Source organism: Heterocephalus glaber, unplaced genomic scaffold, assembly GCF_053883595.1.
Source record: "Heterocephalus glaber isolate CG9 unplaced genomic scaffold, H.glaber_assembly_v1.0 deba00001294, whole genome shotgun sequence".
In the NCBI taxonomy this organism is placed as follows: domain Eukaryota; kingdom Metazoa; phylum Chordata; class Mammalia; order Rodentia; family Bathyergidae; genus Heterocephalus; species Heterocephalus glaber.
In genome coordinates, this window is record NW_028258244.1 from 1,042 (window position 1) to 27,784 (window position 26,743).

The 26,743-nt window shown below is 43.5% G+C and overlaps 1 long non-coding RNA gene across 19 annotated transcripts; it reads left to right on the top strand.

Annotated features, from left to right (window-relative positions):
* The first annotated feature begins 812 nt into the window (after positions 1-812).
* LOC147828113 (uncharacterized) lies at positions 813-26,743 on the top strand. Of its 19 annotated transcripts, none has more exons than XR_015451259.1 (8): positions 813-999; positions 3,333-3,452; positions 4,061-4,138; positions 12,508-15,086; positions 15,205-15,315; positions 16,404-16,438; positions 17,557-17,623; positions 22,937-24,991. It is a non-coding gene; the product is annotated as an uncharacterized LOC147828113 (long non-coding RNA). The 19 variants fall into 19 exon arrangements; XR_015451263.1 differs by having other exon boundaries at positions 12,508-13,152; positions 13,481-13,538; positions 14,769-15,315; positions 16,404-17,623; XR_015451258.1 differs by having other exon boundaries at positions 12,508-12,570; positions 13,095-13,152; positions 13,481-15,315; positions 16,404-17,623.

Below are 26,743 nucleotides of genomic sequence, written 5' to 3' on the forward strand. Positions count from 1 at the left end.
CGGGAGCAGTCCCAAGGTCTCTGGCAACTCTGCAGAAGGGCGGGTCTGCGGGCGCGGTCCCGAGGTCTCTGGTTGTGCTGGGGGCACCCAGTCGCCCCGCTGTAGACAGGCGGGTCTGCGGGCGTGGTCTTGGGTTCCCTGTTGCGCTGGGGGCACGGAGTTGGCCTGCTGCAGATGGGCGGGTCTGCGGGCGCGGTCCCGGGGTCGAGCTCCCTAGGTCGCCAATCGCGCTAGGGGCGCCAAGTGGGCCCGCTGCGGACAGGGACAGGTAGGTCTGCAGGTGCGGTCCCGGGGTCGCTGTTGCCCTGGGGCCACCAAGTGGGCTCGCTGCAGAATGGCGGGTCTGCGGGCTTGGTCCTGAGGTCTCTGGTCATGCTCCCGAGGTCGCAGGTCATGCCTGGTCCTGAGTGGGCCCGCGCCCTGGCAGCAATCCACTGGAACCTCCCTGCTCCTTTGGCCTCTTCTCTGTACAGCCACCTGGTTCCACACTACAAAGATGCAGAGGACAAAGGGAAAGGAATGGAAAAAGAATTAAGGTGTGTTATGTACATGTACCAACTCCCCACGAGGAATTCAATCATTATGTACTGCCATAATGTGCTAATAAAACTTAATAAAAATGGAAAATGACAGGATACCAAATTGCAGTGCAGTGTGTGATCCTGGGTGGGGTCTTGGATCAGGTAGATAAACTGCCATAAAAAACCCGCACTATTGAAGTTCTTCTCTTAGTTCTTCTCCTAGTCGTACTCGTAGGACTCTACGCATTGACGTCGAGGCATTTTTTCGCGCCTCCTTCAGTGCTACTTCCTGCACATGCGCACTCTTTGGTACCTGCGCAACAACAGGCGTCATAAGAACATCCGGGCGTCGTAAGAACATCCGGGCACTTCCCAACTGGCGCGCGCTTGGCGACCGTTAGCAGTGCCTTTCCGTAGGGCTGCGGCGCCGGACTGCGGCGGTGGACTCTCAGTGCTGCGAGAGTTTTCTGAAACTGAGGTATGTAAACAGTGTGATTGAGGCGCAGTCCTCCAGACCCCTCTGTACTGAACAAGCTTTGCGGGATTTGTCTCCTCACGTTTCCATCCGCTTGGTTTCGCTGTAGGTTGGAAGGGAGGGAAGTGGCCGGCAGCGCCATGGTGAAGCGCTCTGGAGGTCCTGGCTGTGCGGGGATGGCTCAGAGCGGGAGGTTTTTCCCAGGACTGTGTCGTGGCAGGCTTAGAAAAGCAGGTAGGGCCCCAGAGTAGACATCCAGTGCACAGGTTCTCGGCATGTTTAAAAAACTCTGGAGCAACGGAAGTTTTTTTAAAGTTGAGGGAAAACATTAAATGGTTGGTTTGAAAAGACCTAGCCCTAGCCAAAGTAAAACTGACAGATCTATCCAGGACCAGGGTATAAACAACCAGTGTTTTAAATTTTGAAGGTAGGGGCCAGGGGTTAGCGCAACAGTGCCGCACCTGCCTGGCAAGCGCAAGTTCCTGAGTTCAATTCTTGGTACCAAAAAAAAAAATCAATGGTAAAAAATGCCAAAGGTTCTCAGAATAAAAAAATTAAAAAGGAAAAATTATATAAGGCTTTGGTTAAGTGTCACAGGGTACAGAACTCACAAGACTCTCGCTGTGTGTGTGTGTGTGTGTGTGTGTAATAGTGTGTAATATTTTTAAGGGGAAACCAATAATTATGAAGTCATGTATGAAAGCCTCAATTAGTTATACAAGAGATAAGAAACTCCCTCCCGCTGATAAAATTAACTGATAGATGCACTGCAAATATCTGAAAGATTAATAAAAAATTTTGAAGTAGAAGTGCATGGTAGAAGTCCTGATGGTGAGGATAACATTTAAATTAGGATGTTAGTCCAAAACGACTATTTTAAATGTTTTAAAAGCACTACAAACATTAAAAATAGTTGGAATTTTAACCTGTTTTGTTTTTTAAATCCTTTTAAATGGAAATAATTTGAGTCAACTAAAAATTTCTGAGACTTGGTAAAATTTGAATTAGGACTACATGCTAGATAATGTTACTATGTAGATATCAATATTAAGTTTTCTAAAGGAAATTGCACTGTGGTTACCTTGGAGAATGACATTGTTAGTAGAACATATTGAAGTCCCTCTGGTTAAAAGGTTACAGGTGTATGATAAGAATGAGAAGAAGAGAATATGAGAGAGTAGGAGAATGAGCACAAATGTGGAAAAACATTAGTAACCTGTGAAACTGAATAAAAGATATGCAGGAGTTCTTTGTTCTATTTTAGTACATTTATATATTTATATCATTCCAAATTAGAAAGTTTAAAACTACTTTTTAAAATGTGGCACTAGAATATTAATCTATGGCGAGAGCCATTACAGCAGGTGGTTGGGGCAAAAGCTAGTTTGACTAGGTTATGGAGCAAACCCAGAAAGCAGAGATAATGGAGGAAACCATTGGCTCAGGCACAGCGGTGTGCACCTGTAATCCTATCAGGAGCATTGCTAAGAGCTCATAGTAACTTCGGAAATACAAATAACTCACCTGCTTAGCTCAGGATTTTAATAGTTCCTATTTTCATTGGCAGATCTCATATGTAAGGTAAGTGACTGCATGTACCCCTATCTATTGATTTCATTGCTATGGGCTGCTATTGTTTTAAGCTGGAAAGTCCATTTAGTTCTTAGACTGAAATTATAATTCTGGCAGAGTTTTACCACCATGTGAGGACAGAGAAGTATTAGCATCCCAAAGATTCTTGTTATCAATCGCGGGGATACTACAATATCAGCAGTCCCTTGCCTCCCTGGAAAGGTTTTAGTTCCTGCAGATCTGGGTAGGATTTTTGTGTAGAGACTAAAGTGGTGGCTTTTATTAGCTGAGGCCCTCATTGGCTACCTAATTATATTCTTTACTCATGAAAGAGGAAGTGATTGTGTAAACCTATTTTGAATTTATTACTAAAAATTGCACGGTGGCTTCTTCCCAGTTGCCCAGCTAAACATTAAATTATCTGCTGTGTCAAAGAGGGGAGAAAACCAGACCTAAGGGAAACCACAGGGAGGAAATTAGTTATCAAGACAAGAACATTTGAGGGGAGGAGGACTGAGAAGTTGAGAGTCAAAGGATACAAAGTTGCAGTAATGTAGGATGAGTATAATATAAGAACTACATTGTATGGAAGTTTGCTGAGAGTAGGTTTTAGCTACACTTATTAGCAAGCAAGCAAGCTCTGAGATGATGGAGATGTTAATTTGCTTGACTGTATAATCCCTTCAGTATATACATGTACAGAGTCTGCCAAAAATGTATACACACTGCAGGAAAAGTAAAATAGTATAATGCTTTTTCTACAGATGGTGTTAGCCTTGTATGAGGGACTCCAGAGGATGTTGTATATCACAGAAAACCTACTACACTGCCGATCCTGAGAGGAGAAATTGAAAATGTGTATGTAGCAATCTCAATGGACCAAGGTAACCCAAGCAGCAGTTTGTTGTACTAATAAATGTCTGGAAGTGCACAGACACCACTTTGAGCACGTCTTGTAATGGTAGAGACCAAAGGTAACTTACATTAATCTCATGGTGTCTCAATAAATTTAGTATTAAAATATTTATACAAGTTTTTCTTTTTCTGAAGTATGTATACTTTTTTTTGGTGGACTATATGTGAAAATATGTTGTACACTTTAAATATGTACAATACAAACATGAGTGTTTCTAAGAACTTTTACTTGTGATTGAAACATTTTAAGTATATGAAAGACATTTAAAAATACACACGTATATGCAATTCCAGTATCTCAGCGGCATAATTTCTCCTTTGTTTGAAATCTTTTAATATTTTTATCCGTATGAACATATTGCTAAGTTGATAAAACTATTTTATGCACTCATATTTTACAGATTTTGTAACAATAATTTGGAACTATGCCTCCTTTTTCACTTTTTTGTAGAATTTTTAAGAGCTGTGTTACATCCACTGTATTTGTATATTACATGTTTTATTTAATCATTTTCTTATTACTAGAGGCCAGTGCTGTTTTTTGAAATTATAAATAACTCTGCTCTATGCCACACAGAGGGGTGCCTATAATCCTAGCATCAAGAGGCTGAGACAGGAGGATTTTGGATAGTGCAGCGCCAGTCTGAGCGACATAGTAAGTATAAGGCCATTTTAGATTACATCACAAGATCCTATCTCAAAAAACAAAGCAAAGAAACAAAAGCTAAGTCTGCTTTGAGTATATTTATATAAATGGATTTTTCTCCTTTAAAATTTTCATACTTCTTTTATTCCAAGGTATACATATTCTTTTATTGTGTATCAAGTAATATTTTAGTATATTTGGTTTTTCCTTTTTAAAAATTATTGAATTGATATTAAATTTTAAAGTTGAAACTTAGACTTGGAGAAATAGAGTAATCCTAAATGTAAATTTGGAATAGGGAGTTTACTAAGTCAAACAAGTTTATGATACTTGATAAGTATATTCAAAATATCTCCTCAAAATGTTTTGCCGGTAACATCAGCATGGGGTGTGCTGCAGTTTTTCTATAGCTTTTCCAGCGTATGTATTTTCCTGATTTTTAATAGTTTTAATAGATGTCAATTATTTCCTTATTATTATTTTACTTAATTTAACTACTTTACTCTGTATGTGAAAAAGCTATGGATGTAAAGAGAACAAAAGACAAAATTTGAAGTCATTTAAAAAATCACATACAAACACTTTGATGTTTAGTTGGTAACTTTGTGGAGAAAAAGTCAGAGTTCTTGGCTCTTATCTTTCCATACGTTACATGTGTTCCTCTGCCACATGCAAAACTGGAAGCATTCTGGACAACTGCTTTATAAAATCAAAGAACCTTTAGCTAGATGAACCATTAAGAATCATCTGGTTAGGGACCAGGTATTTAGCTCAGTGGTTCCACTGCCTGCCTTGCAAGCACAAGGTCCCGAGTTTGATCTCCGGTACCAAAAAAAAAAAAAAAAAAAAAAAAGAGTCATCTGGTTAAACCCTTCATTTTAATAAGATTAAATAAAAACCCATTGCAATTCAAATTATTCAAGGTTTTTCAATTAGTAGGTGCCAGGGTGCAATTTAAGACCAAGGTTCCAGACCTTTCTATCAGGCATGCTGCCTTTCTGATGCAAATTCCATCTGGGGGCTAATCATGTACCTACAGTTGTCCTTGACATTTAGGCTGAGAAGCATAAAATTTAGGCTTAGTATACTAATTCTTACTAAATGAAATAAGGGAGTGAATTTCTATGGTCTTGGACTTATACTCATCAAACCTATATCTGAATATGTTGCACAAAATGAGAAGCACATTTCATGAACTGGTTTTAATAGGCTTATGCAAAGAATTCTGCAGAAGGTGTCTTAAGCATAGTAATTCAAATTGCAGGTGATTAAATCCTCTGGAAGACTGGATCACCATGATCTTGATTTTTGTCTTGCTGTTGATTGTCTTGTTACCTATTAAATATTAGTTTGTTCATCATTTCTAGACCAAATTAGGAACTGAATTTTACAACTGAAGAAAAGCACACTTTTATCCTATCACCTTTATCATTGCATTTTTGATCTTTCTTGTTTATAAAATGTTCCCACAACCAGTAACATGAATCTCAGACTTTAATAATCTTTTTTTTTCTTTAATTCTTTTTTTTTTTTTTTGGTACTGGGGATTGAACTCAGGACCTTGTACTTGCAAGGCAGGCACCAGAACCACTGAGCTAAATCCCTGGCCCTCTTAAATTCTTTTATTGGTACATTTTAGATATACAACACAATTACATTTCTCATTGGGACCTTGTACCTTTACATGATGCATCTTGGTTCTTATTTTTCCCCCATTCCTTGCCCTCCCTTCACCCCCTCCACCCTTCCCTATTTACAAAGACTTTATTTCCATTTTTTCCATTTCTCAGCATTTTTCCTTTCCCTTCTTTCCTTTCCCCTGCCCTTCTCACTACCCCTACACCTTTGGACATTTTCTTCCTATTTTGCATTATTGATTATTCATTCTAATGATTGGTACATTTTAGGTATACAATATAATGACGTTCATCATTGTAAATTTGCACCTTTATATAATTTCTCTTGGTTCTTATTTTTCACTCTTGCCCAGCCCTCCCTTCAACCCCTCCATTCCTCCCTATTTACAAAGATTTTGTTCCTATTTTTCCATTTTCTCGTATTAATTCCATACCCTTCTTTCCTTTCCCCTAGCCCTCCCACTTCCTTCCCCTTTGCCCCTTTTCTTCCTAGTTCACATTACCTATTATACATTTTAGTCCTTATTTACACTTTCAGTTTCTCACACCAGAGAAACTATTCGGTATTGATACATGTATGTCCTATTTATTTCACTTAAGAGTATCGCCTCAATGTGCATCCATGTAGGAATAAATGTCTCTAATTTCTCACTTTTTATGGCTGAGTAGTACTCTATTTTATTAAAAAACCCACATTTTCTTGATCCAGTCTCCAGTTGATGGGCATTTGGGCTGTTTCCAAGTTTTAGCTATCACAAACTGTGCTGCTCTGAACATGGGCGCACATATATCACTGTGGTATGATTCTTTTAATTCTTTGGGGAAGATCCCCAGCAGGGGAATAGTGCGGTCAAATGGGACTTCCAGTCCTAGTTCTTTGAGGTATCTCCATATTGATTTCCACAGTGGTTGCACAAGTCTACACTCCCACCAGCAGTGAAACAGGGTTCCTCTTTCCCCACAGCTCCACCAGCATTTGTTATTGGTTGATTTCATGATAGCAGCCATTCTTTCTGGAGTGAGGTGGAATCTCAGCATTGTTTTCATTTGCATCTCTCGAATGACCAGTGATGTTGAACATTTTTTCATGTGTTTATTTGCTGTTTCTACTTCTTTGTGTGAGAAATGTCTGTTCATTTCAGATGCCCATTTTTGGATTGGGTCTTAAAATTTGGGAGGTCTGATCTTTTTAAGTTCTTTATAGATTCGAGATAGTAGACCTTTGTCTGAGGAAAAGCAGGTGAAAATATTTTCTCACATTGTGGATTGTCTCTTCACCCTGCTGGTGGTTTCTCTTGCTGTGCAGAAGCTTTTCAGTAGGAAAAGATACCACATGTTGATTGTTGGTGTTAGTTCATGGGCAACTGAGGTTTTGTTCATAAAATCTTTTCCTACACCGATGTCTTCAAGAGTTCTACCTAACCTCTGTTCTAACTGGTTCAGATTTTCTATTTTAATATTTAGATCTTTAATCCATTTCGATTTTAGTTTACTGCATGGCAAGAGATATAGGTCTAGTTTTAATCTTTGGCAAGTTGAAATCCAATTTTTCGAGTACCATTTATTAAAGAGGCTATCTTTCCTCCAGTGAAGGTGTTTGGCTCCTTTATCAAAGATAAGATGGCTGAGCGTGTCTGGAGTTGTTTCTGCACCTTCTAATCTGTTCCATTGGTCCTCAAGTCTGTTTCTTTGCCAGTACCATGCTGTTTTTATCACAGTAGCTTTGTAGTAGAGTTGCAGGTTGGGGATTGTGATACCCCCTGCCTTGTCTCTATTACCTAGAATTGCTTTTATTATTCTGGGTCTCTTCTTATTCCACATGAAGTTTTGGATGTTTTCTCAAGGTCTATGAAGTATGCTGCTGGGATCTCAATTGGAATTGCATTGAATCTATATAGCAGTTTTGAAAGTATGGCCATTTTCACTATATTAATCCTTCCTACCCAGGAGCAGGGGATGTCTGTCCATTTTTTGATACCCTCTTCAATCTGTCTTTTCAGAGTGCTATAGTTTTCAGAGAAGAGGTCTTTGATTTCTTTCATTAGGTTGATTCCTAGGTATTTCAGTTTTTTGGGTGCTATTGTGAAAGGAATTGTTTGCCCTATTTCTCTCTCAGTGAGTCTGTCCTTCGTGTAGAGGAAAGCTATTGATTTTTGTGTGTTGACCTTGTAACCAGCTACTTGACTGAATTTGGTTATTAAGTCTAGAAGACTTTTGGTGGAGTTCTTGGGGTCTTCTATATAGAGTATCATGTCATCTGCAAATAATGACAATTTGACTTCTTCCTTTCCTATCTTTATTCCTTTTATTTCTTTCTCTTGTCTAATTGCTGTGGCTAATGTTTCCAAAACTATATTGAACAAGAGTGGACATCCTTGTCTTGTTCCTGATTTTAGTGTGAAGGATTTCAGTTTTTGACCATTTAGTATGACGTTGGCTGTTGGTTTTTCATAGATGGCTTTTATCAGTTTGAGGTAGATACCATCTATTTCAATTTTTTTGTAGGGTTTTTTTTTTATCATAAATGTGTGTTGGATTTTGTCAAATGCTTTTTCTGCATCTATGGAGATAATCGTATGTTTTTTTGTCCTTGGCTCTATAGATATAGTGTATTACACTGATTGATTTGCATATGTTGAACCATCCGTGCATCCCTGGGATGAATCCCACTTGATCAGGGTGTATGATCTTCCTGATGATCTTCTGCATTCTATTTGCCAGTATCTTATTAAGGATTTTTGCATCTATGTTCATTAGTGAGATTGGCCTATAGTTCTCCTTTTCAGTTGGGTCTTTCTCTGCTTTGGGGATCAAGGTAATGCTTGCTTCCAGGAATGAATGTGGGAGTATTGCTTCCCTTTCAATTTCATTGAAGAGTTTAAACAGCAGTGGCAGTAGTTTCTCTCCAAATGTCTTGTAGAATTCAGGAGTGAAGCCATCAGGGCCCGGGCTTTTCTTAGTTGTTAATTTTTTAATTACGTTTTCAATTTCGTTGGTTGATATTGGGTTGTTCAGAATTTTTAGGTCTTCTTCATTCACCTTTGGTAATTCATATGTATCTAGGAATCTGTCCATTTCTTCTGTGTTGTCCATCTTATTGGTCTATAGGTTCTGGAAGTAGGTATTGATGATCATCTGGATTTCTGCTGGGTCTGTTGTAATTTCACCCTTTTCATTCCTAATTGCATGGATTTGGGCCTTTTCTTTCCTTTTTCTGATAAAGTTGGCTAAGGGTTTGTCAATTTTGTTGATTCTTTTAAAGAACCAACTCTTGGCTTCATTGATTTTTTGTATCGTTCTTTCAGTCTCCATTGCATTGATGTCTCCTCTGATCTTTATAATTTCCTCCCTTGTATGAGCTTTGGCTTTGTCCTGCTCTTCTTTTTTTAGAAGCTTGAGGTTCAGCATCAGGTTGTTTAATTGGGCTTGTTCTGTTTTCCTAATATGTGTATTCAGTGCTATGAATTTTCCTCGTAAGACTGCTTTCATTGTGTCCCATAGATTCCGATATGTTGTATTGTCGTTGTCATTTAATTGAAGGAACTGTCTGATTTCTTCTTTAATTTCCTCTATGACCCATTGGTTATTCAGAAGTGTGTTGTTCAATTTCCACATGTTTATGAAATTTTTCAAGTTTGTTTTACTATGGATCTTCAATTTCATGGCACTATGGTCTGATAATATACAGGGGATAACTTCAGTTTCTTTGCACTTACTTAAACATGTTCTATGTGTGAGTATGTGGTCTGTTTTGGAGAATGACCCATGTGCAGCTGAGAAGAATGTGTATTCTGATTTTGTGGGGTGGAATACTCTGTAAACATCTGTTAAGTTCATTTGTTCAAGAGTTTGAGTTCTTGTATTTCATTACTTATTTTTTGTCTAGTTGATCTATCTATTTGTGACAGTGGGGTGTTGAGGTCCCCCACTACAATTGTATTAGTGCCTATTTGACTTTTCATGTCCATTAGTATTTGTTTAATATAGTTGGGCACACTAGTGTTTGGTGCATAGATATTTATGATTGTCATCTCTTCCTCTTGGAGTCTTCCCTTTACAAGGATTTAGTGTCCTTTGTCTCTCTTAATCAGTGTTGGTTTGAAATCTACTCGATCTGCCAAGAGGATAGCTACTCCTGCTTTTTTTCAGGTTCCTGTCACATGGAGTATTGTTTTCCACCCTTTAACTTTCAGTCTGTGAGTTTCATTTTGAATTAAGTGTGTTTTTTGTATGCAGCATGTTGTTGGGTTTTGCTTCTTGACCCATTCTGCCCGTCTGTTTCTATTGATTGATGAATTGAGACCATTAACATTGATGTTTATAACTGAAACATATTGACTTATCATTACCATGACTTTTTGTTTTTGTTGGGATCTCCCCCTTTGCATTTAATTTCTTGTCATTCCAGATGGGTTCATTCTGCTTTGCTTCCTGAGATTGTGATCCTCAATGTCCATTCCTAGGATATTGTGTAAAATTCTTTGGAGTGCTGGTTTGGTATTCATGAAGTTGCTAAGGTGCTCTTTGTCATGAAAGTATCTTATTTCTCCATCCATTTTGAAAGATAGTTTTTCAGGGTACATCAATCTGGGTTGGAGGCTGTTTTCTTTTAGGGCTTGGAATATGTCACCCCAAGCTCTTCTTGCCTTGAGGGTTTGTGTTGACAAGTCTGCTGAGATTCTGATAGGCTTTCCTTTGTATGTGATTTGTTTCTTTTCTCTAACTGCTTGTAGAACTTTGTTCTTTGTTGAGTTTGTGGAATCTTAACAATTATATGCCTATGTGTAGATCTTTTTTGATCATGGCTATTTGGAGTCCTATATGCCTCACTTATCTGTATGTCAAGTTCTTTTCCCCAGCTTGGGAAGTTTTTTGCCATTACTGCTGCAAAGAGTTTTTTTATGTCATCTGCACTCTCTCCTGTTTCTTCATTGACTCCGATCAGTCTTATGTTATTCTTCTTTGCATTGTCTAGCAGCTGCTGGATTGATTTCTCATGTTCCCTTACAATTTTAAAGCAATTTTTATTTTCCCCCTCACTAATTGCAATCTTATCTTCTGTATCTGAAATTCTATCCTCACATTGGTTCATTCTGCTGTGCAGGCTTTCGGTGGAGTTTTTAATCTCTTAGAAATCTGTTTGTATCTGTTTTATGGATTCCATTTGTTTCCTATGTTGGGATTCCATCATATTCCTCAGATCCTCTATTTTTTTATCTGTGTCCTGTCTAGATTTATTAATCATGTCTTGCACCACGAGCAAAATCTTTGCTATTATCTGAGTAATTATTTCTGATTTCATTTTTCCCAGATCCTCTTTTGTTGCCAGCTCAGAGAGTCCAGGTGGTTGAGTATCAGATGGTCCCATCTTGTTTCCCTTTGGGGTTGCTGTAGGTGATCTGGAAGTCTGTTTTTGAGGCTTGTTTATGTGTCTTCTCATTTCCATGGGGGATGCTTCTGGCGCCCATGCATTTCACCTTCTCTACCCTAGGAGCTTGGGATGGCAGCGGGGGAGCTTCCTTCCGGGTGCTGGGACTGGCTCAGCTCCTCTGCCCTAGGGATGCTGGGACTGGCTCACCTTCTTGGCCCTAGGAGCCTGGGATGGAGGCGGGGAGCTTCCTTCCGTGTGCTGGGACCAGCTGAGGTTCTGGGAGTGTTTTTTCTTGATCCAGTGACATTGTGGCAGAACAACCTGCCCAGCAAGAGGCACTGGAATCAGTGCAGGTGACCAGTTGATGAGGATTAGTAACTTGGGATGATAGTTTACCCCTCAGATTGGTTGTGGCATCCAGGTGGAGAGAAAACATTTGTGCAAGTGGTGATGAATGATGGGAAAGCCATGTGCTCTTGCAAGGTATGCTGAATTACATGGCTTTCAAATGGTTTGTTTGGCCTTCTTTTCAGGTATATATATATATAATATGTATATGTATAATATGTATATATATGTATATATATAATATGTACATATATATGTATATGTATATATGAAGATGAAAGTCAGTTTGTTGAGGTGAGATTGCTGATGGTAAGGTAATTACTAATGTGGACATAGCATGAGTCATGCTTCCCTAGGGAGGTCAAAAATGAGCTTCTGCCAAACCTGGCATTGTGATGTTTTATGCCAAGGTATCTCAAAAATGCCTGAGTCAAGATCAGATCTTGCATGCAGCCAACTTCAGCCATGGGTCATCATTTATCTTTGTTTGTTTGAGACAGGGTCTTAATATGTAGTTCAGCCTGTCCTTGAACTCACTATGTAGCCCAGGCTGGGATCAAACTCAAAGCGATCTTCTCGGCTCAGCCTCTCAAATGCTGGGATTACAGGCATGTGCCAACATGCCCACCTTTTGTTTCTCAGGAGTGTTGGAGGAGGGCACATGGGCAACCTTCTGTTTGTACCACTGTTTGGTGTGTGTATGACTCAGGGTAGAACGAGAGAGTCTTTGTGGTGGTTACAGGTAAGAACCTCATTTCATGTAGAAAGATTAGGCCTTAATGTATTTTTTGTGTTCACAGCCAGAGATTGCTGATTGTATCCAAATGCCAATCACTGGGAATACTGACCCTCAGAACATCTTCAGGCTTCACTTTAACAGCTTTGTCCTTTCTGTTCTACAAGGACCCAGATAGTCCAACAAGTGGGCTCTGCAAACTAATGCAGTGACCTCTGCCATTCTCACAATTAGTGCTGCAAGGAGATGTGTACTAAGTCAGTATTCCTCTCTGTGGTGTTGACAGGGCTACCTACGCATGTCAGAGTGAGCCACAGAAAATATGCAGGAGGATCCTTAAAGACAGATGGTAAGTATGTGTTTAGGTCCAGCACACCTGCCAGGTGAGAAGATAACAGAGATGTCCCTGGGCATTCCAGGCCCCTACATTGAAATTCAGGTACTTAGATCAGAAGGGATGGAGTCTTTGGCCATGCTACTATTTCAAGGGATCCTTGGCATGAACAGGGACAAATGGTTGCCCAACTGGTGAGGATTGAATGTGTGATTCTTTTTTTTCTTTTTGGTACTGGGGATCGAACTTGGGTCCTTGCTCTTGTGCAGCAGGAGGTGAAACCACTGAGCTAAATTCCTGGCCCTGAATGTGTGATTCTATCCAGGGTTTGTACTTGTTGGAGCACTGCCCAGGTAGCAATCAGCATAGGAGAGTTTGCAGGTGTCCCCTTAGGAGAGGTTTAATTCTGGGGATTGGACTGTGTTCCTGGCAAGAATCCCAGCATTGAAGTTGGTTTCTTGTGTCACTCAGTGGTTTTCTTGTGCATTGAAATGCTCATCAGCTCTATGTTGAAACCTTCCTCCTCATACTTTCTCCAGTTTCCCTTGAAGAGAGGATCCTGAAGTCTAAAAGCCTGTGGCCATAAATCATGCGAAGGTAGCAATCAGGGTCCTCATATCACTTTAGGGAATACATCATCTGGATCCAGATGAATGTCAGAAGGGAACATATACTGAGATGGTCTCATGTTTCCTGGGAATATCTCCTGTGAACAAGCCTTCCTGGTTTTGTGAGGAAGCATTAGGTGCTATTGCTTCCCTGCCTGCAAGTCTCATCCATTTTATACTTGTCCCAGCAGGGGAATCAATGGGGCAACACATCATTGTTATGGGGGGGCCGTCCTTGGGTAGGAACTGGGGCAGTTGGGCAGGTATCTTCTGGAGAGTGTCCATTAACTGTTGACAGCTCGTCCGTGCGCCCATAGGAGGAGCACGGTGGAGGTGATATGCTCTGAATGAGAGGAAGACATGGAGATTGTGCAGGTATGTATGGAAAAAGGGACTGGTAAAGAGTAGGAGTTCTTGGGCATCTTTCCCACTGAACAGTCCTGAAGAGATAGTGACCCAGGAGAAGCCAAACCTTTGAGTAGTGCCAGGATCCAGGTAAGGGTAGGTATGGGCCTGCATCTCGGTACAGGACAGAGAATCTCCATGGAACTTGGTAAGTGATGGGGACAATGAGGTTTGTTTTGGTCTTATTTAGAGTACAAGTACCCAGGGAAGCAATGAATATGGAACGTTGCCAGTCTAGTGACCAGGAGTTTGTGCTTCGTATATGGTGAAGGAAAATGAATGTTGAGGGCCTGTGTGTCCTGAGATTGCCCATACCCTCATCTAGTGACACTGTGGTGGGCCAGTGTGCGGACCAGAATGAAAAGAATCTTTATAGGACTAGTTGATAATGATTAGTTTCATGGGATGATAGTGTTCTCCTCAGATTGGTTCTGGTATGTGGGTGAAACAAAAGCCTTCTCTTCAAGTAGTGATGTCCAATGTGAGGGCCGAATACTCTTGCAGAGCAAACTGCATGCTGAATTACATGGTGTTATCACAGTGTAGCTGGCAGAATGCAGCAGTTAAGAAAAGTTTGTTGAGGAAAGATTGCAGATTGTCAGGTAACTCCTAATGTGGACATAGCCTGTTTCACAAGGCTTGTTGTTCATCAGAGAGGTCAAAAGGAATCTGTGCCTGATCTGGTCCTGCAGTATTTTATCACCAGCCATCCTGCCAAGGGCCTAGCTGGTGATCAGGTTTTGTGAGATGTTGCTCCCATTCTCTGTAGAACACCTTTCTTTTCTGCTAAACATTGGAGAGGAGACCTGAGCATCTTGGTCATTTCTACATTTTTGGACATTTGTGCTACTGAAGGTAAAATAAGAGGCTTTCCCCAATGGCTATGGGTAAGCATTCAGTTTTCATGTAGGATGGCTGGCCTACATACAGTTTTCAAGTTCTCCATCCTTGAACAAGATGCATGGGTACTTGTTCATATCCTGCTTTCTACCAGTATTGATCCTTGGAACTCCTTCAGATTCCTGTATAGGGAGAGATAATTTTTACCAGGTGTTGTCTGTAGACTTCTGCAAGGATGCATGTCATGAACCCAGCAGTTCCTGAAAACAAGCACAGTAACCTTTGCAGTTCTCATCTGTGCCGATGTGAGGCGATGTGGACTGAATCCCTCTTGTGTTTTCCCTCTTGTGTTTTTCACAGGGCTCCTGTTGTCAGAGTGAGACACACAAAGTACAGTGATCTCTACACACCTCCATGGAAGTGTGGACTTGTGTCCTGGCCACCAACAAGGATGCTTGAACTCCACATGTACATGTGACAAAAGTGTCTGTCATTCTTCCTGTCCACTGTGTTGATTTGGAGGATTTCAGGTCACATGGAGGGAATCCTCAGCCAGTCCACTAACTACAAGGGTACACTGGGCTTGGATAGGTCAAATGGATACCAAACCAGTGAGCATTGAAAATGTACTTCTGTGCAGATTTTGGCCCTTGTTCTGGTTGGTTGCAGTAAGCATAGGTGAGTTTGAAGGTGTCCACCTAGGAGAGTTTGAACTCTGGGGACAGTAATGTTTCCTTGGCAATCCTCTCAGTATACAGGTAGGTTTCTAGTGTCATCAGAGTTTTTCTTGGCACAGAAATGCTTATGGACTCTACACGACACCCTCTTCTCCATGTCTTCTCAAGTTCCCTTCAAGAGAAAATATGAAATATAGAAGACTCTGGCTGCGACCTCATGGACATCTCAGGTAAGAACCATGGTCCTTGTACCTCATTGAGGACCGTGGGATCTTTTGTATCCAGGTGGACATGAGGAGAGTGTGCATAAGGTGTTGTCCTGTTTCCTGGACAAGTATCCTCTGCAGGTCTGGAGTAGTGTAAGGTTCTGAGCTGATTTCATATTCAACATCAGTGACACTATTTCTGGCATAGATATGACTATTGGTGGTGAATTTCTGATGTAACCCCTCTATTTTGCAAGTGTGTATTCAGTGTCTTTTTGCTATTGTGTGGGAGCATTAGATGATATTGGATCCCTGCTATCAGGTGTATCCTGCATTTCACACTAGTCACACTAGGGATCAAGTGGGGCAACAGGAAAATGTCATAGGGTGGTTCCCTCAAGTAAGGATTGGAGTAGTTTGGCAGGCATCTTTGGGGAACTTCCTTTACTGTTTTCTGGCTACTCTGTGGCAGAGGGAGGAGCCTGTAGTGGTGATGGACCTTGAATGTAGGACAACATGGAATTGGTATAGGTAGACACATAAACAGGTGTGGGTAAACAGTAGTTTCTTCTGGGCTCCTTGTCCAGTGAGATGTGCAGATCTGATGGCGAGCCAAGAGAGGGTGCCCCATTCAACATCTCCGGGACATGGGTAAGGGCATGTAGGGGCCTCATAGCTCCAGGCAAGTTCTCTCTATGAACCTTGGTAAGAGATCCTAGGCCCTCTGTTGGTGGCCAGGCTTGGGTGCAGGTGCTCAGGGAAACAATGAAGGGCAAACTTAGCCAGGTAAGTAAATAGGAGTTTGTGCTTGTTGTAGGGTGCAGGGAAATGAAGATCGAGGGTCTTTGTGTCCTTGCTCAAATGGTATTTTTGTGGACCAGCCTGCCAAAGAAGATGCACATTATTCTCTGCAGTTGACCACTTGATGAAGATAAGTGCCTCAGAGTGAGAGTGCCCCACTCAGATTGGTTCTCCTACCCGGGGAAAGTGAGAGCCTTTTGTGCCAGTGGTGCTGGCAAATGGAAAGGCCTAGTGTTCTTGCAGAACAAAGTGTATGCAGAATTCTGTGCTTTTAGCATGGTGTGATTGGCCTTCTCTTTATCTTTATACAGATATGAAGAATTGGTTGTTGACACAAGATTGATAGGTAAGCTGTATTGTTCAGATTGTAAGGTAAGTCCTGTCATGGACATAGCCTTGTTCACAAGATCTGATTGATGTTCCTTTGAGAGCTCACAAAGGAGCCTCTGCCTAACCTGGTGTTGCCATGATCTATCAGTAGGTATAGTGCTAGGGAAATCAGGTCTTGAGAGGTGTTGCCACCTTCATCCTTGAGACACCTTTTTTCAGATGAATATTGAAGGAGGACACTCGGGCACCCTTCTGCCTTTCCAAATACTGTTTGACCTGTGTGCCAATGAAGGCCAAATAATGGACTCTTCCCAGTGGCTACAGTAAGCCTCCCATTTCATGTAGATTGGCTGGCCTATAATGAATTTTTCATGCTCACAGAAATACAGGATGAGGCAGGGATTCTTGCTAATATCCAAATATCCAGGCCTATAGACATTGACCCTTAGAACATCTGCAGGTTTCCCTTTAAGGAAAGAATTCTCTGACCAGTCTTTGTTCATGGAGTTCCAGAAGGGCCCTGGTCGTCAAGCAGCTGGGTGGCACAAAACCACACAGTGATCTCAACAGTTCAGACATGCTGGTGCAAGATGTAGATGAAATCATTATTCCCAGGATTGATTTTCTTTGGGCTCCCAATGTCACAGGGAGCTGTACTATTACCCTGGTGGATACCTACAGACATCCAGGTAGGTGTGGGCTTAGGCCCAGGCCACTGACAAGGTGTCCTGAGGTCCATTTCCTTGCATAAATGACAGAGGTGTCCCTTGGCACATTGCCTGCCCCTTCCTAGAAATGCAGGTACTCAGGTCGGAAAGGAAGGTGTCCTCAGCCATGCTAGAGGTTGTATGAGGACACATGGCATAGGTGGGCTCAAATCTCAAATGGATGCTCACCTGTTGAGCACTGAATGTGTGACTGTACCCAGAATTTGTGCCTGTTGGGGCCCTGGCCTGGGAACTGTGAGCATGAGTTTTTAGTTGTTCCTTAGGAAAGGTTGGATTTTGGGGACAGGACTGTTTCACGGTCAATCATCCCAGTATCCAGGTGGGTTTCCTGTGTCACTAAGGGTTTTCTTGTGCACCAAGCTCATCAGTTCTACTCTGATGCCCTCTTCCACATCTTTTCACCCAGTTGCCTTCAAAAGAGCTAACCACTTGGAACCCTAGAAGACTAAGGGCAGACTTCTTGCAAATCTCAGGTGAGAATCAGCATCCAATTCCAATTCCAATTCATGTACCTGATGTTTGGAGTGTGGGTATGATTTTTAGGATTAGGGGTCTTCATTTGGAAAGTGTCACAGATAGTGCTGAAATAGAGGTAACTGAAAATGACTTCTGGGCATTATGGTTGGTGTCACAATTCGGTTTAGGGTTCGGGATGTCATGTGAATCAAGTACGTTGTTATTCAAATGTGAGTAGGATTGACAGAGTTAAGATTAGTGTTAGGTAAAGTATGGTGTTTTGTTACATATTCCTGAACATTGCAGTGTAGCTGTGACAGGAAGTGTTGGGTTCAAGTTCTACCTAGGGTTAGGGTTTGGGTTGGGGTGATAGTTAGCTTTGAAATTGAAATGCCTGTGTCTTCAAGTGTGTGTTGGAAAGTTAGTACTAGTATAAGTTCATGGTGAGGGTTAGGGATAATGTAGAATTTCAAGTACATGAGTACTGGAATTAAGTCTTGCTGCTTATGGTTAGGGTTAGGATTAGTTTTAGGTTTAGGGTTCCAATTCCTATACCTGACGTATGGAGTTTGGGTATCATTTTTAGAGTTAGGGGTCATCTTTTGGTAAGTGTCACTGGATAGTGCAAAAATAGAGTTACGAGAAAATGACTTCTGGGCGTTCCTATTTGTGTCACAATTCAGCTTACATTTAGGGATGGCACATGGATCAAGTACCTGGTAATTGGAGAGTAAGTAGGATTGTTAGAGTTAGGATTATTGTTAGGTAAAATATAGTGTTTTCTTTCATATTCCTGAACATTGCAGTGTGCCTATGATGGGTAGTAGCAGGGTTAAGGTTCTATCAAGTGTTAGGTTTAGGTTTGGGGTGATAGATAGGGTTGATATTGGAATGCCTGTGTCTTTAAGTGTGGGTTGGAAAGTTAGTATTAGCGTAAGTTCATGGTGAGAGTTAGGGATATTGTAGAATTTCAAGAACCTGGGTATTGGAGTTTTATCCTGCTGCTTAGGGTTAGGGTTAGGATTAGGTTAACGTTTAGGTTTCCAATTCATGTATCTGAAGTTTGGAGTGTAGGTATAATTTTTAGGGTTAGAGTTCTTCTTTTCATAAGTGTCACTGGTAGAGCTGAAATAGAGGTACCTGAAAATGACTTCTGGGCATTATGGTTTGTGTCACAATTGTGTTTAGGATTAGGGATAGCACGTGGTTAAAGTACCTGGTTATTGGAGTTTTAGTAGGATTGTTAGAGTTTGGATTAGTGTTAGGTAAAGCATAGTGTTTTGTAACACGTGGCTGAACATTGCAGTGTGTGTATGACGTGTAGTATTAGGCTTAACGGTCTAGCTAGTGTTAGGTATAGGGTTGGGGTGATTGATAGCATTGAAAATGAAATGTCTGTGTCTTCAAGTATGGGTTGGAAAGTTAGTATTCACGTAAGTTCATGGTGAGTGTTAGGGATAATATAGAATTTCAAGTACTTTGGTATAGGAATGTGGTCCTGCTGCTTAGAGTTTCAGTTAGGATTAGTTTTAGGTTTAGGGTTCCTTTTCATTTACATGAAGTTTGGACTGTGGGTATGATTTTTAGGTTTAGGGGTCTTCTTTTGGTAAGTGTCATAGATATTGCAGAAATATATTTACCTGAAAATCACTTCTGGATAATACGGTTTGTGTCACAATTCAGCCTATAGTTAGAGACGGCACGTGGATCAAGTACTTGGTTATTGTAGTGTGAGTAAGATTGTTAGTGTTAGGATCATGGTGAGGTAAAATATAGCGTTATTTTACATGTTCCTAAACATTGCAGTGTGTCTATGATGGGTAGTGTTAGGGTTCACATTCTAGATAGGGTTAGGGGTAGCATTGGGGTGATAGATAGCTTTGAAATAGAAATGCCTGTGTCTTCAAGTGTGGAGCAGAAAGTTAGTATTATGTAAGTACATGGTGAGGGTTTGGGATAATGTAGAATTTCAAGTACCTTGGTAATGGAATTTGGTCCTGCTCCTTAGGCTTAGATTTAAGCTTAGGTTCCTGTGTAGGGTTCCATCTCATGTTCCTGACGTTTGGAGTGTGTTTAAGATGTTTAGGGTTAGGGTTTTTCTTTTGGTAAGTGTCATGGATAGTGCTGAAATAGAGGATCCTGAAAATGACTTCTGGGCATTTTGGCTTGTGTCACCATTCGTTTTAGGATAGGGCTATCACGTGGATCGAATACCGGTTATTGGAGTGTGAGTAGGATTGCGAGATATAGGATTAGTGTTCGGTAAAGTATAGTGTTTTCTTGCAAGTGCCTGAACATTGCAGTGTGTCTCTGATGGGTAGTGGTAGGGTTCATGTTGTAGCTAGGGTTAGGGGCAGGGTTGGGGTGATAGATAGCTTTGAAATTGAAATGCCTGTGTCTTCAAGTGTGGAGTAGAAAGTTCGTATTATGTAAGCACATGGTGAGGGTTTGGGATAATGTAGAATTTCTAGTACCTTGGTGTTGGAATTTGTTCCTCCTCCTCAGGGTTAGGTTCAAGCTTAGGTTCCGGTTTAGGGTTCCAATTCATGTTCCTGACGTTTGGAGTGTGTTTAAGATGTTTAGGGTTGGGGTTCTTTTTTTGATAAGTGTCATGGAGAGTGCTGAAATAGAGGTACCCGAAAATGATTTATGGGCAGTAGAGTTTGTGTCTCAGTTTGGTTTCGGGTTGGTGATGGCACGTGGATCAAGTACCGGTTATTGGAATGTGAGTAGGATTGTTAGAGTTCGGATCATTGTTAGGTAAAATATAGTGTTTTGTTACATGTCCCTGAACATTGCAGTGTGTCTATGAGGGGTAGTGTTAGAGCTACCATTCCAGCTCGGGTTAGGGGTAGGGTCGGGGTGATAGATAGCTTGAAATTGAAATGCCTGTGTCTTCAAGTGTGGGGTAGAAAGTTAGTAATGTGTAAGTATATGGTGAGCATTTGGGAAAATGTAGAATTCAAGTACCTCGCTGCTGGAATGTGGTCCTGCTCCTTAGGGTTATGTTTAGGCCTAGATTCCGGTTTAGGGTTCGAAGATATGTTCCTGATGTTTGGACTGTGTCTGTGATGTTTAGGAAAAGGGTTCTTCTTTTGGTAAGTGTCATGGATAGTGCTGAAATAGAGGAACCTGAAAATGACTTCTGGGCATTACGGTTTGTGTCAGAATTCGGTTTAGGGTTTGGGATGGCACGTGGATCAAGTACCTGGTTATTGGAGTGTGAGTAGTATTGTTAGAGTTAGCCTCAGTGTTAAGTAAAGGATAGCGTTATTTTTCCATGTTTCTGGACATTGCAGTGTGGCTATGATGGGTAGTGTTGTGTTCCAGTTTTAGCTAGGGTTAGGTTTTGGGTTGGGGTGATAGGTAGCATTGAAATTGAAATGCCTGTGTCTTCAAGTGTGGGTTTGAAAGTGAGTATTAGCGTAAGTTCATGGTGAGGGTTAGGTGTAATGTAGAATTTCAAGTCCCTGGGTATTGGAATGTGGTCCTGCTGCATAGATTTAGGGTTAGGATTACTTTTAGGTTTAGGGTTCCAATGCATGTACCTGAGGTTTGGAGTGTGGGTATGATTTTAAGGTTTCGGGATCTTCTGTTCGGAAATGTCAGATAGTGCAGAAATCCAGGTACCTGAAAGTCACTTCTGGACAGTACGGTTTGTGTCCGAATTCAGCTTACACTTAGGGATGGCACGTGGATCAAGTACCTGGTTATTGTAGTGTGAGTAAGATTGTTGGTGTTAGGATTATTGTTAGGTAAGATATAGTGTAATTTTACATGTTCCTGGACTTTGCAGTGTGTCTATGATGGGTAGTTGTAGGGTTAGCGATGTAGCTCGGGATAGGCTGCGGTTTGGGGACCTAAACAGCGTTGACATTGAAATGCCTGTGTCTTCCAGTGTGGCTTGCGTGTTAGTACCAGCATAAGTTCATGCTGGGGGTTAGGGATAATGTAGAATTTCAATTTCCTGGGTATTGGGATTTCATCCTGCTGCTCAGGTTGAGGGACAAGATTAGGATTAGTTTTCGGGTTGAAATTCATGGACCTGACGTTTGGAGTGTGGGTATGATTTTTAGGGTTAGGGCTCTTCATTTGGTAAGTGTGACGGATAGTGCTGAACTAGAGTTACCTGTAACTGAATTCTGGGCATTAGGGTTCGTGTCACAATTCACCTTACAGTTAGGCAAGGCACTTGGATCAAGTACCTGGTTATTGTCATGTAAAATTGTTCTCAAGGTCCTGCCCTGGTATATCTCCCTGGGGTCCGCATGTATAACTACAGAGAATGTCCTTCAGAATCATGACCATAAAGCCCATTGGAGGAGAACCAGCTTGAGGGAGGTAGAGAGTCCTGGGGTGTTTTGTTGGTTGGTTGGTTGGTTTGTATTTGGTACCGGCGATCGAACTCGGGGCCTTGAGCTTGCAAGGCAAGCGACGGAGCCACGGAGCTAAATCCCCGGCCCTGGAGAATCCGGGGTTTTGTCATGACCTTGAGTTTTGGGTGTCTTGGATGCAGGCTAGAGATGTTGTTGGACATGGTATAGAGTGAGAGGAGAGGCTTAGGCTGGGAGATCAATTCCTGGTTTTCCTGCAGTTTACCTAGGGGCACACAGGTAGGTATGTATGTAGGTATGTATGTAAGAACAGTCCTGCCATAGGAATCCTAAGCTCCTTGGAGCGGGCAGGGGGAAGCTTAGTCAAGTTCTCAGTCAGAATCACTTGAGGTGCCTGCGAAACATTGTAGATTGGTGGGACCCACCTTCCCAGTTTGTTGTTGTTGTGTGCTTGTTTGTTTTGGTACTGGCAATGGAACTCAGGACCTTCTGCTTGTGAGGTAAGCAGCCGAACCACTGAGGTAGATCCCTGGCCCCCTTCAGAGCTTTGAATACGGTAAAACCAAGTAGACCTAGAGGTGTAGCTCAGTGGTACAGTTCTGACCTAGCAAATGTGAGGTCCTGGGTTCCTTTCCCAGTGCCACCAAAAGAAAGAAACAACAAAGCAAAAACAAAATAGCCTTGGTAGGTAGGAGAACATGCAGTTTTATCAAGTTCCTATGTGATGCTGAAGCTACTGGTCCCAGTACCTCACTTTGAAATAATTGTTTTTCAGTATTTGGATTTTTACCCAGGGCCTCTTCACTGAGCTCCATACCCAGCCTATATGTATATGGAGAGAGAGAGAGAGAGAGAGAGAGAGCTAGAGAGAGAGAGAGAGAGACAGGGAGGGAGGGAGGGAGAGAGGGAGGGAGGGAGAGAGAGACACCTGGTGTCCAAATGTATATATACATGTACATATATATACTTAGTATATATACGTGAATATATATGCAGATGTATCGCGAGACCGGGTGTTAAGCAGTCCCTGAGTTGCCCCAGCTGAGCTGAAGTTGAGATCTTCCTGCCTCAGCTTCCCCAAGCACTGATATGACAGGAGTGACCCACCGTTTCCACACTTGAAGAACGCTGGTGTGCAAGGCCAAGGGGGTTGTGTGTCCAGGTCTTTCGTGGAAACACTCCTCCATCATCCGGGAGTGGAAGACGAGTCCTTGAGGGGACAGAGGAAGCAGCGAGAAAGGCCGGAGCACCTGCTGCTGGCCTATGGAGGTGGCGCCCAGCAAAGATGCAGACTCCTGGACCACAACTCCCAGGGCTCCTGGCGTGGACTCCCCTGCGCCCTGACTGCGTTAGGAGGGGAGGAGTCCGTCCTTGGGAGCACGGGACCTTTGGCCCAGCGTCTCCGAGCTGAGAGCCGCGCTGGCTGCGGGCAGCTGCGACGTGGGCGGAAACGGAGGGGGAGCTGAGCCTGGCGGGTGAGTAGGAGCCGCACGGGGCGCCAGCTTGCTTCTCTGTGCCTCAGCGGTGTCATCTCCTAGGTCGGTGGTGCGAGCGCGGGAGTCCCGGTGCGGGGAGGCGGGACAGCCCTCTGGGAAGACACGCTGTGGTCTCTCCCGCTGTTGCCCAGCTGCTCCATAGCGGCCCGGGTCCTGTCCCCGTTGGGCGGGAGAGATATCCTACCCGGCCTGGCCCGGCCTGCGAGCCGAGCGGTCTGTGCTGCAGGTGGCCTGGGCAGGCGGCCGCCCCCTCCTCTCGGGCCCCCGCGGGCGGGGGTGGCGCAGGAGCCCGAGACCCGGGGCCAGGCGCCTGCCGGGGCCTGTGGCCGGGGCCGGGGCCGGGGGTGACCGGGGCCGGGGGCGGGGTGGGGGGGTCACTCGGGCTTCCGCCGCCGCCGCGACTGCGTTGCTAGATTTTTTTTTATTTTTCTCTGACATTCCCGGGACACTTCCAAAGGCACTTTGGGTTAGTTTGATAGTTTCCGTGTGCTACCTGATTGTTTAGAGCATTGGTGTCCAGATTTGTAAATGAGATTGTACAGTTCTTTTTCCTCCCGTCTTTTTTGTGAGCTCCTAATTAGAATTATGCTCTCCTTGGTGATTAAATCGGGAAACTTGTCATCGTTTTCTGCACTGTGGAACAGAAGAAGAATGTGCTTCTGGAAGTTTGGCAGAACCTGAGTGCAGACTGCTGGTGTTTTGTCTCGTTTCTGTCTTGCAGTGCCGAGGATTGAGTCCAGAGCCTAGGCCAAGTTAGGCAAGTTTTCTAGCACTGAGTTGCACCCCCTGCCCTGCTGCTGTTTGTGGAAAGTTAAGTGCCGTGTAGCTTTTTTCCATGACCATTGATGATTTTCAGATTTTCTATCTCTTCAAAGTCAGTTTGGTACTTTTGGTTGTCCTAGAAAGCCATTCATGTCATTGAATTTTAACCTAGGGTAGCACAGTGCTCTGTATAGTTCGTTGGAGGAAAAGAAACTCATACATCTGTGATGTTACCTTTTTCAACACTAGTGTTTATTGGCCAGACGTGCTTAGTGATGGCTTATTTTATTAATGTTTTGGAAGAACCAGCTTTGGGAGTTGTTGGTGAGTGCTGCTGATTTTTATCCTTCTACATCAGTCATTTCTGTTCTTACTATTTATCTTTCTGCTTCATTTAAATGTACTTTGTTCAAGCTCTAGCCTCCCGAAAATCAAAAACTTGAATCATTTGTTTAACCAGCTGATCCTCCCCCTGAAACAGGCAAGGTGTTGGAATTCATTTTGTTGGGCTCACATGTTTTTTGCCCTCCAGTAGCGGGGATTGAACTCAGGACCTTGCGCTTGGGAGGGAGGCAGCTGCACCACTGAGCTAATTCCCTGGCCCGAGTTGGTTGTGTTTCATCCTTGCTCCGTCAAATCTGACTCAAGGTCCTGCCGTGGTATCTCTCCCTGGGGTCCATGTGTATAACTCCAGAGAATGTCCTTCAGAATCGTGACCGTAAAGCCCATTGGAGGAGAACCAGCTTGAGGGAAGTAGAGAGTCCTGGGGTGTTTTGTTGGTTGGTTGGTTGGTTTGTATTTGGTACCGGCGATCGAACTCGGGGCCTTGAGCTTGCAAGGCAAGCGACGGAGCCACTGAGCTAAATCCCCAGTCCTGGAGAATCCTGGGTTTTTTCGTGACCTTGAGTTTTGGGTGTCTTGGATGCAGGCTAGAGATGGTGTTGGACATGGTATAGAGTGAGAGGAGAGGCTTAGGCTGGGAGATCAATTCCTGGTTTTCCTGCAGTTTACCTAGGGGCACACAGGTAGGTTTGTATGTAGGTATGTATGTAAGAACAGTCCTGCCATAGGAATCCTAAGCTCCTTGGAGCGGGCAGGGGGAAGCTTAGTCAAGTTCTCAAAGTCAGAATCACTTGAGGTGCCTGCGAAACATTGTAGATTGGTGGGACCCACCTTCCCAGTTTGTTGTTGTTGTGTGCTTGTTTGTTTTGGTACTGGCAATGGAACTCAGGACCTTCTGCTTGTGAGGTAAGCAGCCGAACCACTGAGGTAGATCCCTGGCCCCCTTCAGAGCTTTGAATACGGTAAAACCAAGTAGACCTAGAGGTGTAGCTCAGTGGTACAGTTCTGACCTAGCAAATGTGAGGTCCTGGGTTCCTTTCCCAGTGCCACCAAAAGAAAGAAACAACAAAGCAAAAACAAAATAGCCTTGGTAGGTAGGAGAACGTGCAGTTTTATCAAGTTCCTACGTGATGCTGAAGCTACTGGTCCCAGTACCTCACTTTGAAATAATTGTTTTTCAATATTTGGAATGTAACCCAGGGTCTCTGCACCGAGCTCCAGCCCCAGCCTATGTGTATATGGAGAGAGAGAGAGAGAGAGAGAGAGAGAGAGAGAGAGAGAGAGAGAGAGAGAGAGAGAGAGACCTTGTATCCAAATGTATATATGCATGTACATATATATACATAGTATATATACATGCATATATATGCAGATGTATCGCAAGCCGGGGTGTTCCGCAGTCACTGAGTTGCCCCAGCTGAGCTGAAGTTGAGATCCTCCTGCCTCAGCTTCCCCAAGCACTGAGATGACAGGAGTGACCCACCGTTTCCACCCTTGAAGAACGCTGGTGTGCAATGCCAAGAAGGGGAGAGGCTGTCCAGGTCTTTCGTGGAAACACTCCTCCATCATCCAGGAGTGGAAGACGAGTCCTTGAGGAGACAGAGGAGGCAGCGAGAAAGGCCGGAGCACCTGCAGCTGGCCCATGGAGGTGGCGCCCAGCAAAGATGCAGACTCCTGGACCACAACTCCCAGGGCTCCTCTCCTGGACTCCCGCCCCCCCCCCCCGCCCCCCCCCGCGCCTGCGTGCGCCCTGACCGCGTTAGCGGGGAGCCGTCTGTCCGTGGGAGCACGGGACCTTTTGCCCAGCGTCTCCGAGCTGAGAGCCGCGCTGGCTGCGGGCAGCTGCGACGTGGGCGGAAACGGAGGGGGAGCTGAGCCTGGCGGGTGAGTAGGAGCCGCACGGGGCGCCAGCTTGCTTCTCTGTGCCTCAGCGGTGTCGTCTCCTAGGTCGGTGGTGCGAGCGCGGGAGTCCCGGTGCGGGGAGGCGGGTCGCCCCCGCTGTTGCCCAGCTGCTCCATAGCGGCCCGGGTCCTGTCCCCGTTGGGCGGGAGAGATATCCTACCCGGCCTGGCCCGGCCTGCGAGCCGAGCGGTCTGTGCTGCAGGTGGCCTGGGCAGGCGGCCGCCCCCTCCTCTCGGGCCCCCGCGGGCGGGGGTGGCGCAGGAGCCCGAGACCCGGGGCCAGGCGCCTGCCGGGGCCTGTG